The following is a 9,008-nucleotide window of genomic DNA, read 5'->3' on the forward strand; positions in this document are numbered from 1 at the left end:
CAGAGGCAAATCTATTGTCATCTGCCCTCCTCCGTCTCACCCATCTGCCAGGCAAGTCGCAGGTGAGCCCCCTGCCACGGCCCCTGCCCCAGCCCCAGGTGCTAGCTCAGCTTTGACTGGCTCCCTGCCTCTCCCTGGTGCCCCCAAGGTGGCTCTGAGGTCACCCCACACCCCAATGCCTTCCATTCTGTGCTTCCAGATCTCAGGATGCACAGGAAAAAGGAGGCAGAGAGAGGTCACGTGAAGGTTGGAAGCTGGGGCTCTGGTTTTGGGCACAAGATTGGGGGCCTGCTTATCTCCTTTGATTCAAATGAACCCTTTCCCTAACTCCCACCCCTCACCCCCAGAGACAGCCAGAGCTTTGCTTAGTTAATGAAATACAAAAGAAGGAGTCAGGGGGTGGGAGCGGCTGGAGAACACTGGAAAGCAAGGGAGAGAGGAGAAGTTGGGCCTCTTCCAAAGAGTTAATGTTCCACAGTATGATCGATTAGGTGTCAGATGTAATTTCAAACCAATACAAGATGAATGGCATAATTTTCCCTCTCTCATTTTAGACAGAATTAAGAATCCATTAGCTAACACAAATTTTTGGCAAGTTTAATAGGAGCTCAAATCTACATTCGGAGGAAAAGCTCCCCAAAGCCTGTTTCAAGCTTTTATTCCTCAGGCTTCTGGCCTCCCACGTCCTCCCATCCCTCACAGACCCTCTGCTGTCTGTCCCCACTAGCCGTCCTCTCTCCTCCCTTCCCCTGGTCCCCCTATGCGCCCCTCCCCAGCCCAGCCCAAGATGAACTGGCCTGACCTCTCTCACAAAGGCTGGGCCTGCCCACCATTGTCTTCCAGTGGCAATGGGTGGCGGGTGAAGGGGCGGAGGGGCTGGCAGTGGGTCCAGGAAAGGGGGGAGGTTGTTGAATTGGCCCCAGGCTCCAGACAAACCCTAAGGAGAGGGGTGAATTGGGGCTTTGGGGCCTTTTGGGTCTCAGTTACTCCTCAGTTTCACCCCTAGAAAAGTTCTTGTTTTTATCCTAGACAAAGCATTACCCAGTTCATAAGGGGGACTCCAACCTCATTCTTCCTCAAGATCTCTTACATTTACATAAATTAATCCACACTGTAGACCTGAGACAGGGGAAGAATAGCTATTGTCCCATTTTATAGATGAGGAAATTGAGGCTCAGGAGTGGGAGGAGGAGGGGTTGATTGGAGTCATCTGGGTCCAAGAGTAGCCCTTGGTTCTGCTACTTGCTCGCTTACTCGGACCCCAAGGCATTTACCTCTGGGCCTCAGTTTCCTCATCTGTAAAATGGAAAGAACATTAGTACCCAGCTCATAGAATCACCCTAAGGGACAGACGAGAAAGCTCTTGATAAAGGAGAGCCTTCGTGACTGTCCATCCAGGTGGAGGTGCCAAGTGTCTACTCTGCAGCAGCCTATGATTCAGCTCCTGCCCTTAACCTCTGAGCTCACAGCCTAGTGAGGAAGACACACATGTAGACCAAACCTTGCCCTGGAAGGCAAGCGAGGCTTGAATAATAATTACTTACCCTGTGCCAAGTGGGAGCAAATTCTTTACACGTAGTAACTCATTTACTCCTCACACCCTTATCGCATAGATACGATTATCATTACCCCCCTTTCCAGATCAGGAAACTGAGGCACAGACAGGTGAAGTAACTTGCCTGAGGTCACCCAGCTAGGAAGTGGCAGAACTAGAATTCAAACCCAGGCTGCCTGGTCCTGAAGTATGTGGCTCTTAACCCGATGCTGAGCAGAGGTCAGGGCTGGGCTGGTGAAGGACCAGAACGCGACTGAGCCTGCTCAGGGGTCTGGGAAATCTTTGAAGAGGACAGTAGGCTTGAATGAGGTCTTAACTGATGAGTAGGAATTTACCAGGAGGGCAAGGAAAGAGCATTCAAGGCAGCAAGAACAACATGTGCAAAGGCGCTGAAAGAAGTCTCAGCGTGGGGGATGGTGAGTAACACACTTGCCAACCACAACGTGGGGTTCAGTGGAGGATGGGGAGAAACAAGGTTGGACAGGCAGGCCAGCTGCTTCATCATGACAATCCTGCTCTAAAAACTGGGAAGTCTGGGGCTTCCCTGGTGGCACAGTGGTTGAGAGTCCGCCTGCCGATGCAGGGGATGCGGGTTCGTGCCCCGGTCCGGAGCCTGTGTTCCGCAACGGGAGAAGCCCGCGTACCGCAAAAAACCCCCCCAAAACCTGGGAAGTCTTTCCTATTGTCTAACTGGTATAGACAGCCTTGCATGCCATTCTCAGGAGTTACAACTTTTGCATATTGTTGTAATAGGTAGAGCTAGCATCTTCCACGTGTCAGACACTTTATATTGATTGCCTTGTGTCTTCATTCAATAACCACACTAAGCAGATACTGTTATTTTATGTTTAAGATGAGTAAACTGAGGCTCAGGGGTATTAAGTAACTTGTCCAAGAGACATAGCTAGAAAGCAACAGAACTGAGCATCAAACCTAGGTCTGACCCCAGAGGCCACACTCTTAATCCACTATGCTTCCTGTGTCCTGGTAGGCAGTGGGGAACTTGGGAGGAATTTTCAGAAGGGAGTGATGTGTTTGTATTGAGTTTTAGAAGAAGAATTCTGGCAGGGTGTAGAGGTTGGATTGGAACAGAGTGAGACTAGAGGCAGGGAATCCAGTAAGGAAACCGTTGCACTGGTCTAATAGGAGAACAAGGCGCGGAAAAGGTCCTCCATCATCCATGGGGATGAAAGAGAGGGCCTCCTGGAGCCTAAGTAATAATAATCATAATAATTAAGTGTCTACCCTGTGCCAGGAACTTCCCATGAGCCATTTCCAACTCGTATAATGCTGTAGGGCAGATACTGTTAGTCCCATTTTACAGATGAGAAAGCTGAGGCTCAGAGAGGTTGACCAGCTTCTCTGGACAACACAGCTATGATCCGGAAGAGCTGGGACTGACCTGAAGCCCTAGCCTTTCCTCCCATCTCACTGCCAGAAGGTGGTTGGGCCACACATCAGAAGTCAGCTCTTCCCTCTTGGTGTGGCTTAATATTCCCTGGGATACCTAGGGAGTTGGCCCCCCTCCCCTTTGGCCCCAGCAAGTGGCCTTGAGCTGAGGGATGTGGGAAAAGGGGTGCGGAGGAGTGGAAAAGAGAAGTTGGAGAAGGACGAGCTCTGGAGCTCTGAGGGGAGAGCCGGCAGTCATTTTTACCTGTGATTGACCATTCAGGAAGATGTACAAGAAAGTGTACAGGAAAGTGAGTGCATTTAATTCTCTTAACCCTTAAGTTGGGAAGAGGCTTCATACCTTTACTTCATTTCCGAACTTTTGGGAGGTCCTTCCTGCTATCTAACTCTCATCTCTCCTAATGGAGTCATGAATAACCCCAGTTGCCAGTTTCAAGGAAGAGCCCCTGCCCCTCCACCCAGCCATGAGGACATACCTCATCACCTTCCTCATGGGGTGGGACTCAGGGGATGGGGGAGGATTCTACCTACTTACCTTCATGTCGCTGCATCCCCAGAGGTGTCCCTCTGAAAGGAGGAAATGACCAGGCCACCTGGCCCAGCCCCTCCTCAGCAGAGAGGGGAAGGAATAGCAGTGTCTGAGGTGGGAAGAGAACCAAGGAGGAGGGGGAGACCTCCTGGGGCCACAGCCTGAAAAACAGACCCAGGGCTCCTGCCTTGAAGGCAGGAGGATCTCTGAGTTTTGGTAAAGTTTAGTAAAATTCATGAGCATCATAGCCAAGGTCATATAAAAGAAGCCATATCTCTGCCTGGGCTAGAAATTGCAGGAGCAGGGAACTCCTGGGTCAGGCCAGGGTCACCAAGGAAGAGAACTTGGGGAGGGAGCTGGGGAGACTACTTAAGAGAAAATGGCTTCAAGGGAAAGAACTCAGGCTTTGGAAGCAAAGGGGCTCAGGTTAGAATCCAGCCCTCCTGCTGCAAAGGCAGAAGTACCTTGAGCATGTGTGTTCATTTATTCAACAGAATTTCATTGATATCCTACCATGTGCCAGGCACTGTTTGAGGCTCTGGGATGTTTCAGACAAAGATTCTTGCCTTCAGAGAACTTATATTTTGGCTGAGGAGACAGGCATAGTACATCAGTAAATTATATTAGAAGGCAGTAAATGCTATGGTGCGGGGGAAGTCATGAAAAGGTGATCTAGATTGGAGGGTGGTCCCATTTTTAACCACTCTTCTTCATTTGTAAAATGGTGGCAATCATACTTACTCCTCAAGATAATTGTAAAGATTAAATAAAATAACATGTTTAAACCTGCATTGCCCAATCGGAAGTCACTAGCCACATGCACATGTGACTATTTTAATTTAAATTGATTTAAATTAAATTAAAAATTTTAAATGATGTTTTTAATATAAATTTATTTATTTTCGGCTGCGTTGGGTCTTCGTTGCTGCATGAGGGCTTTCTCTAGTTGCGGCGAGTGGGGCCACTCTGTTGCAGTGCACGGGCTTGTCATTGCTGTGGCTTCTCTTGTTGTGGAGCACAGACTCTAGGCGCACAGGCTTCAGTAGTCATGGCTTGCGGGCTCTAGAGTGCAGGCTCAGTAGTTGTGGTGCACGGGCTTAGTTGCTCCGCAGCATGTGGGATCTTCCCGGACCCGGGCTCGAACCCGCGTCCCCTCCATTGGCAGGCAGATTCTTCACCACTGCACCATCAGGGAAGTCCAAAACTTAAATAAAATTTAAAATTCATTTCCTTGGTCATATTTAGCCACATTTAAAGCACTTGATAATCTCATATTGGCTAGTGACTACTGTATTGAACAGAACAGAAATAGAGCATTTCCTAACAAATGCTGGAGAGGGTGTGGAGAAAAGGGAACCCTCCTACACTGTTGGTGGGAATGTAAATTGGTGCAGCCACTATGGAAAACAGTATGGAGGTTCCTTAAAAAACTAAAAATAGACTTACCATGTGATCCAGCAATCCCACTACTGGGCATATATCCAGACAAAACTATAATTTGAAAAGGCACATGCACCCCTATGTTCATAGCAACACTATTCACAATAGCCAAAACATGGAAACAACCTAAATGTCCATCAACAGATGAATGGATAAAGAAGTTGTGGTACATATATACAGTGGAATATTACTCAGCCATAAAAAAGAACAACTCTGCAACGGGAGAGGCCACAACAGTGAGAGGCCCGCATACCGCAAAAAAAAAAAAAAAAAAGAACAAAACAATGCCATTTGCAGCAACATGGATCAACTAGAGATTATCATGCTAAGTGAAGTAAGTCAGAAAGAGAAAGACAAATATCATATGATATCGTTTATACGTGGAATCTAAAATATGGCACAAATGAGCCTATCTACAAAACAGAAACAGACTCACAGACATAGAGAACAGACTTGTGGTTGTCAAGGTGTGGGGTGGGGAGGGAGAGGGATGGACTGGGAGTTTGGGGTTGGTAGACGCAAACTATTCCATTTAGAATGGATAAACGACAATGTCCTACTGTATAGCACAGGGAAACTGTATTCAATATCCTGTGATAAACCATAATGGTAAAGAATATGAAAAAGAATATATAGGCAGCCTGCAGTTCGCCCTTAGGACAGACATCTGTTTTACCTTGACTCCCGCTGTCCACTCGAGCCGGTCTGTGCTCAGTGTCTTGTGTACATTCTTGCAAGCGACGGCGCCATGAGTATGACTTCCAGCGTACGAGTTGAATGGATTGCAGCGGTTACCATTGCTGCTGGGACAGCTGCAGTTGGTTATCTAGCTTACAAAAGATTTTATATCAAAGATCATCGCAACAAATCTATGGTAAACCCTCACATCCAGAAAGACAACCCCAAGGTAGTACATGCTTTTGACATGGAGGATTTGGGAGATAAAGCTGTGTACTGCCGTTGTTGGAGGTCCAAGAAGTTCCCACTCTGTGATGGCTCTCACACAAAACACAATGAAGAAACTGGAGACAACGTGGGACCTCTGATCATTAAGAAAAAAGACACTTAAATGGACACTTTTGATGCTGCAGACCAACTTGTCATGATGTTTCCTGATCATTTAATTAGAATGAGTACCACTTGTGTCTAATTCACCTCCCCTGGGTTCTAGATGTGGTATATTGCAAACTACAGCTTTCGTATTCACGGCATTTGCCTTACTTGTTGAACCATCGTGGTGCACATTTGTTGAAACAAAAAAAAAAGGAAAAAGGAAAATCCAGTCTCATGGACTGTGGGTTACTTTGGTCTTGTAAGGATCCGTTTCTTTACATTTAAATATGACATTACAATATAGTTGTATGGCGAAGTTAACGTATTAAATTATTCTCAAAATCATGTCTGTGCAGATTGTACTTGTAATTTCAAAGAAAAATTATCACCATTTAATATTACTTAGCTAACCTAGAAAGTAAATTGGGTGTGATTAAACTACGTTAATCTCTTAATAAAAAAAAAAAAAAAAAAAAAAAAAAAGAATATATATAACTGAATCACTTTGCTACACAGAAGAAATTAACACAACATTGTAACTCAAATATACTTGAATAAAATAAATTTTAAGAAAAAGAAATAGAGCATTTCCATAATTGTAGAAAGTTCTATCTGACAGCGCTGGTCCAAAGCACTCAACTCAGGGCCTGGCCAAAGTTGTATGCACAGTAATGTGAACGCTTACTGGAGGGCTCATCACTCTTGAAGGACTCAAGCAGTGAAACCGACAATTCTTCCAATAGCCTGCCGAAGACCGCCCGCTTGATGTTCTCCAGGGTTGAGTCTGAAAACAGAATGGGGAAGAGCCAGGGATTGGTCAGGGCAGAATGAGAGTAGGAGGAGGGTCAAGTCTACAGATTAGGGAGTTTGTGATAAGGATTGCCCAGAGGGTGGAGGTGAGGGGAATATGTGCCTGAAGCAGGAAAGAAAAGAAGACCAAGAGGGAAGAGTAAGGAGAAAGAGAAATCCAGGCACCAGAGAGCTGGCCCCAGGATGGGTCTTCATTGCCAGCCCCTAGAGAATGGATGCCACTTTTGAGGTCCTTGATCTCAATACCTTTATTATTGAGTTCATTCATTCATGCAACATTTGTTTACTGAGCACCTACTATGTACCTGTTCCTGTCCTAGGTGCTGGGAGTGCTACTATAAATAAAGCGCCCCCCTCAGGAACCTTGTTGAGTGTGATGTGGGGATGGGGAAACTAGACAGTGAACATAATAAATGTGCAACAGACATAGTATTTTAGGTGGTGATACGTACCAACAACAACAGAAAAAGCAAGAAGGGGGAAAGGGAAACAAGGCACAGTTTTGGATGGGGTAGTCTGGAAAACTTCTTAGAGAAGGTGATGTTTAATCTTGTTTGCCTAGCGGGGAAATGGGGAGTGAGTGCTAAGGGGTATGGGTTTCTTTGGGGGGTGGTGAAAATGTTCAAAATTGACTGTGGTGTTGGTCACACAGCTCCATTCATATACTAAAAAGCCATTGACTTGTACACCTAAATAGGTGAATTATATCTTAATAAAGCTGTTATTTTTGTGGGTTGGTTTGTTTTGGCCATGCGGCTGGCAGGATCTTAGTTCCCCCACCAGGGATGGAACTGGTGCCCCTGCAGTGGAAGTGCAGAGTCCTAACCACTGGACCACCAGTGAATTCCCTAAAGCTGTTATTTTTTAAAAAGTTACTCTTTGAAACTAATGTAATATTGTATGCAACTATATTTCAAATAAATATATAAATAAATAGGGGCTTCCCTGGTGGCGCAGTCATTAAGCGTCCGCCTGCCAATGCAGGGGACACGGGTTCGAGCCCTGGTCCTGGAAGATCCCACACGCTGCGGAGCAACTAAGCCCGTGCGCCACAACTACTGAAGCCTGCATGCCTAGAGCCCGTGCTCTGCGATAAGAGAAGCCACTGCAATGAGAAGCCTGCATGCCACGACCAAGAGTAGCCCCTGCTCTCCGCAACTAGAGAAAGCCCGTGCGCAGCAACAGAGACCCAATGCAGCCAAAAATTAAATAAATAAATAATCACTCTGGCTGCTACAACAAAAAGAGACTGAAGCAGACCAAGGACAGAAGCTGTGGGCATCCAGGAGCTAGAATATGGCAGCTTGCACCAGGGTGGTAGCAGTGGGGAGATGAGAAGTGCTCTGATTCTGGATTTATTTTGAAGGCCGAGCAGACAGATTTGCTTTTGAATCAGGTGCGGGTGTAAAAGAGCATTATCAAGAATGACTCCGGAGTTTTGGGCTTAGGGAACCAGAAGAGTTGAGGAACTAGAGTCCTGGAAAGGGAGAGGGGCTAGCCTGAGGGCACCAGTCACCAAGGGCAGCACCAGGACTCTGAGAGGGGCAATATTATGAGTTAGGTTCTAAGAGCCTGGCCTTTCAATTTGGACTGTATCCCTACGTATTGCAGAGCCCCTCACAGCATCAGTTTCCTCAGCCTGTTTTCAGCGAGCTGCAAAGACTGATTGGGACAGACTTGACTCATCTGAGGTGCTGGGAGAGCTTTTATTCATTCTCTTTCCCCTTACTCCCTGACTTTCCACCTGAGACAGCTCTGAGCCAGAGCCCAGGAGAGAATGAGGAGGGGGGATCTTGCAGACCTCAGGTCCCAGAGGGAGTGCTGGCCTGGGGTCTGAGCACTGCTCTCAGCTGTCTGAGTCCTGCAGCGGGGAGAGAACAGGGAAAATATACTCGACCCCCTGAACCTGAACTGTGAGCAGCATGTGTCCTGTGCTTCCACCTTCTCTGAGGCAGGAAGGCTGTTGCTGACACGTTTGGGATTGGCAGGGGATGATCTCTGAGCCAGTTCTTCCCAAGCCAGTGGGAGATTCTAGGAAGTCTTTAATTACAGCTTCAGAGTGGATGCTAGGTTAATGTGATGATTGGAAAGGTGTATTTTTCAATTACATTTAACGAAAAGATTTATAGTCAAGTAAAATATAATTAGGAGGCTGCCAGTAGACAGGCCCCCTGAGAGGAAGAAAGAGAGATGAGACAGACCCCTAATGGG

General features: G+C 46.7%; 1 pseudogene; it reads left to right on the top strand.

Moving 5' to 3' along the window:
- Positions 1 to 5,576: 5,576 nt before the first annotated feature.
- Positions 5,577 to 6,332, top strand: LOC117309384 (CDGSH iron-sulfur domain-containing protein 1 pseudogene; annotated as a pseudogene).
- The last annotated feature ends 2,676 nt before the right edge of the window (positions 6,333 to 9,008 follow it).

The sequence above is a fragment of the Tursiops truncatus genome, chromosome 20 (genome assembly GCF_011762595.2).
Source record: "Tursiops truncatus isolate mTurTru1 chromosome 20, mTurTru1.mat.Y, whole genome shotgun sequence".
Taxonomy (NCBI): Eukaryota; Metazoa; Chordata; class Mammalia; order Artiodactyla; family Delphinidae; genus Tursiops; species Tursiops truncatus.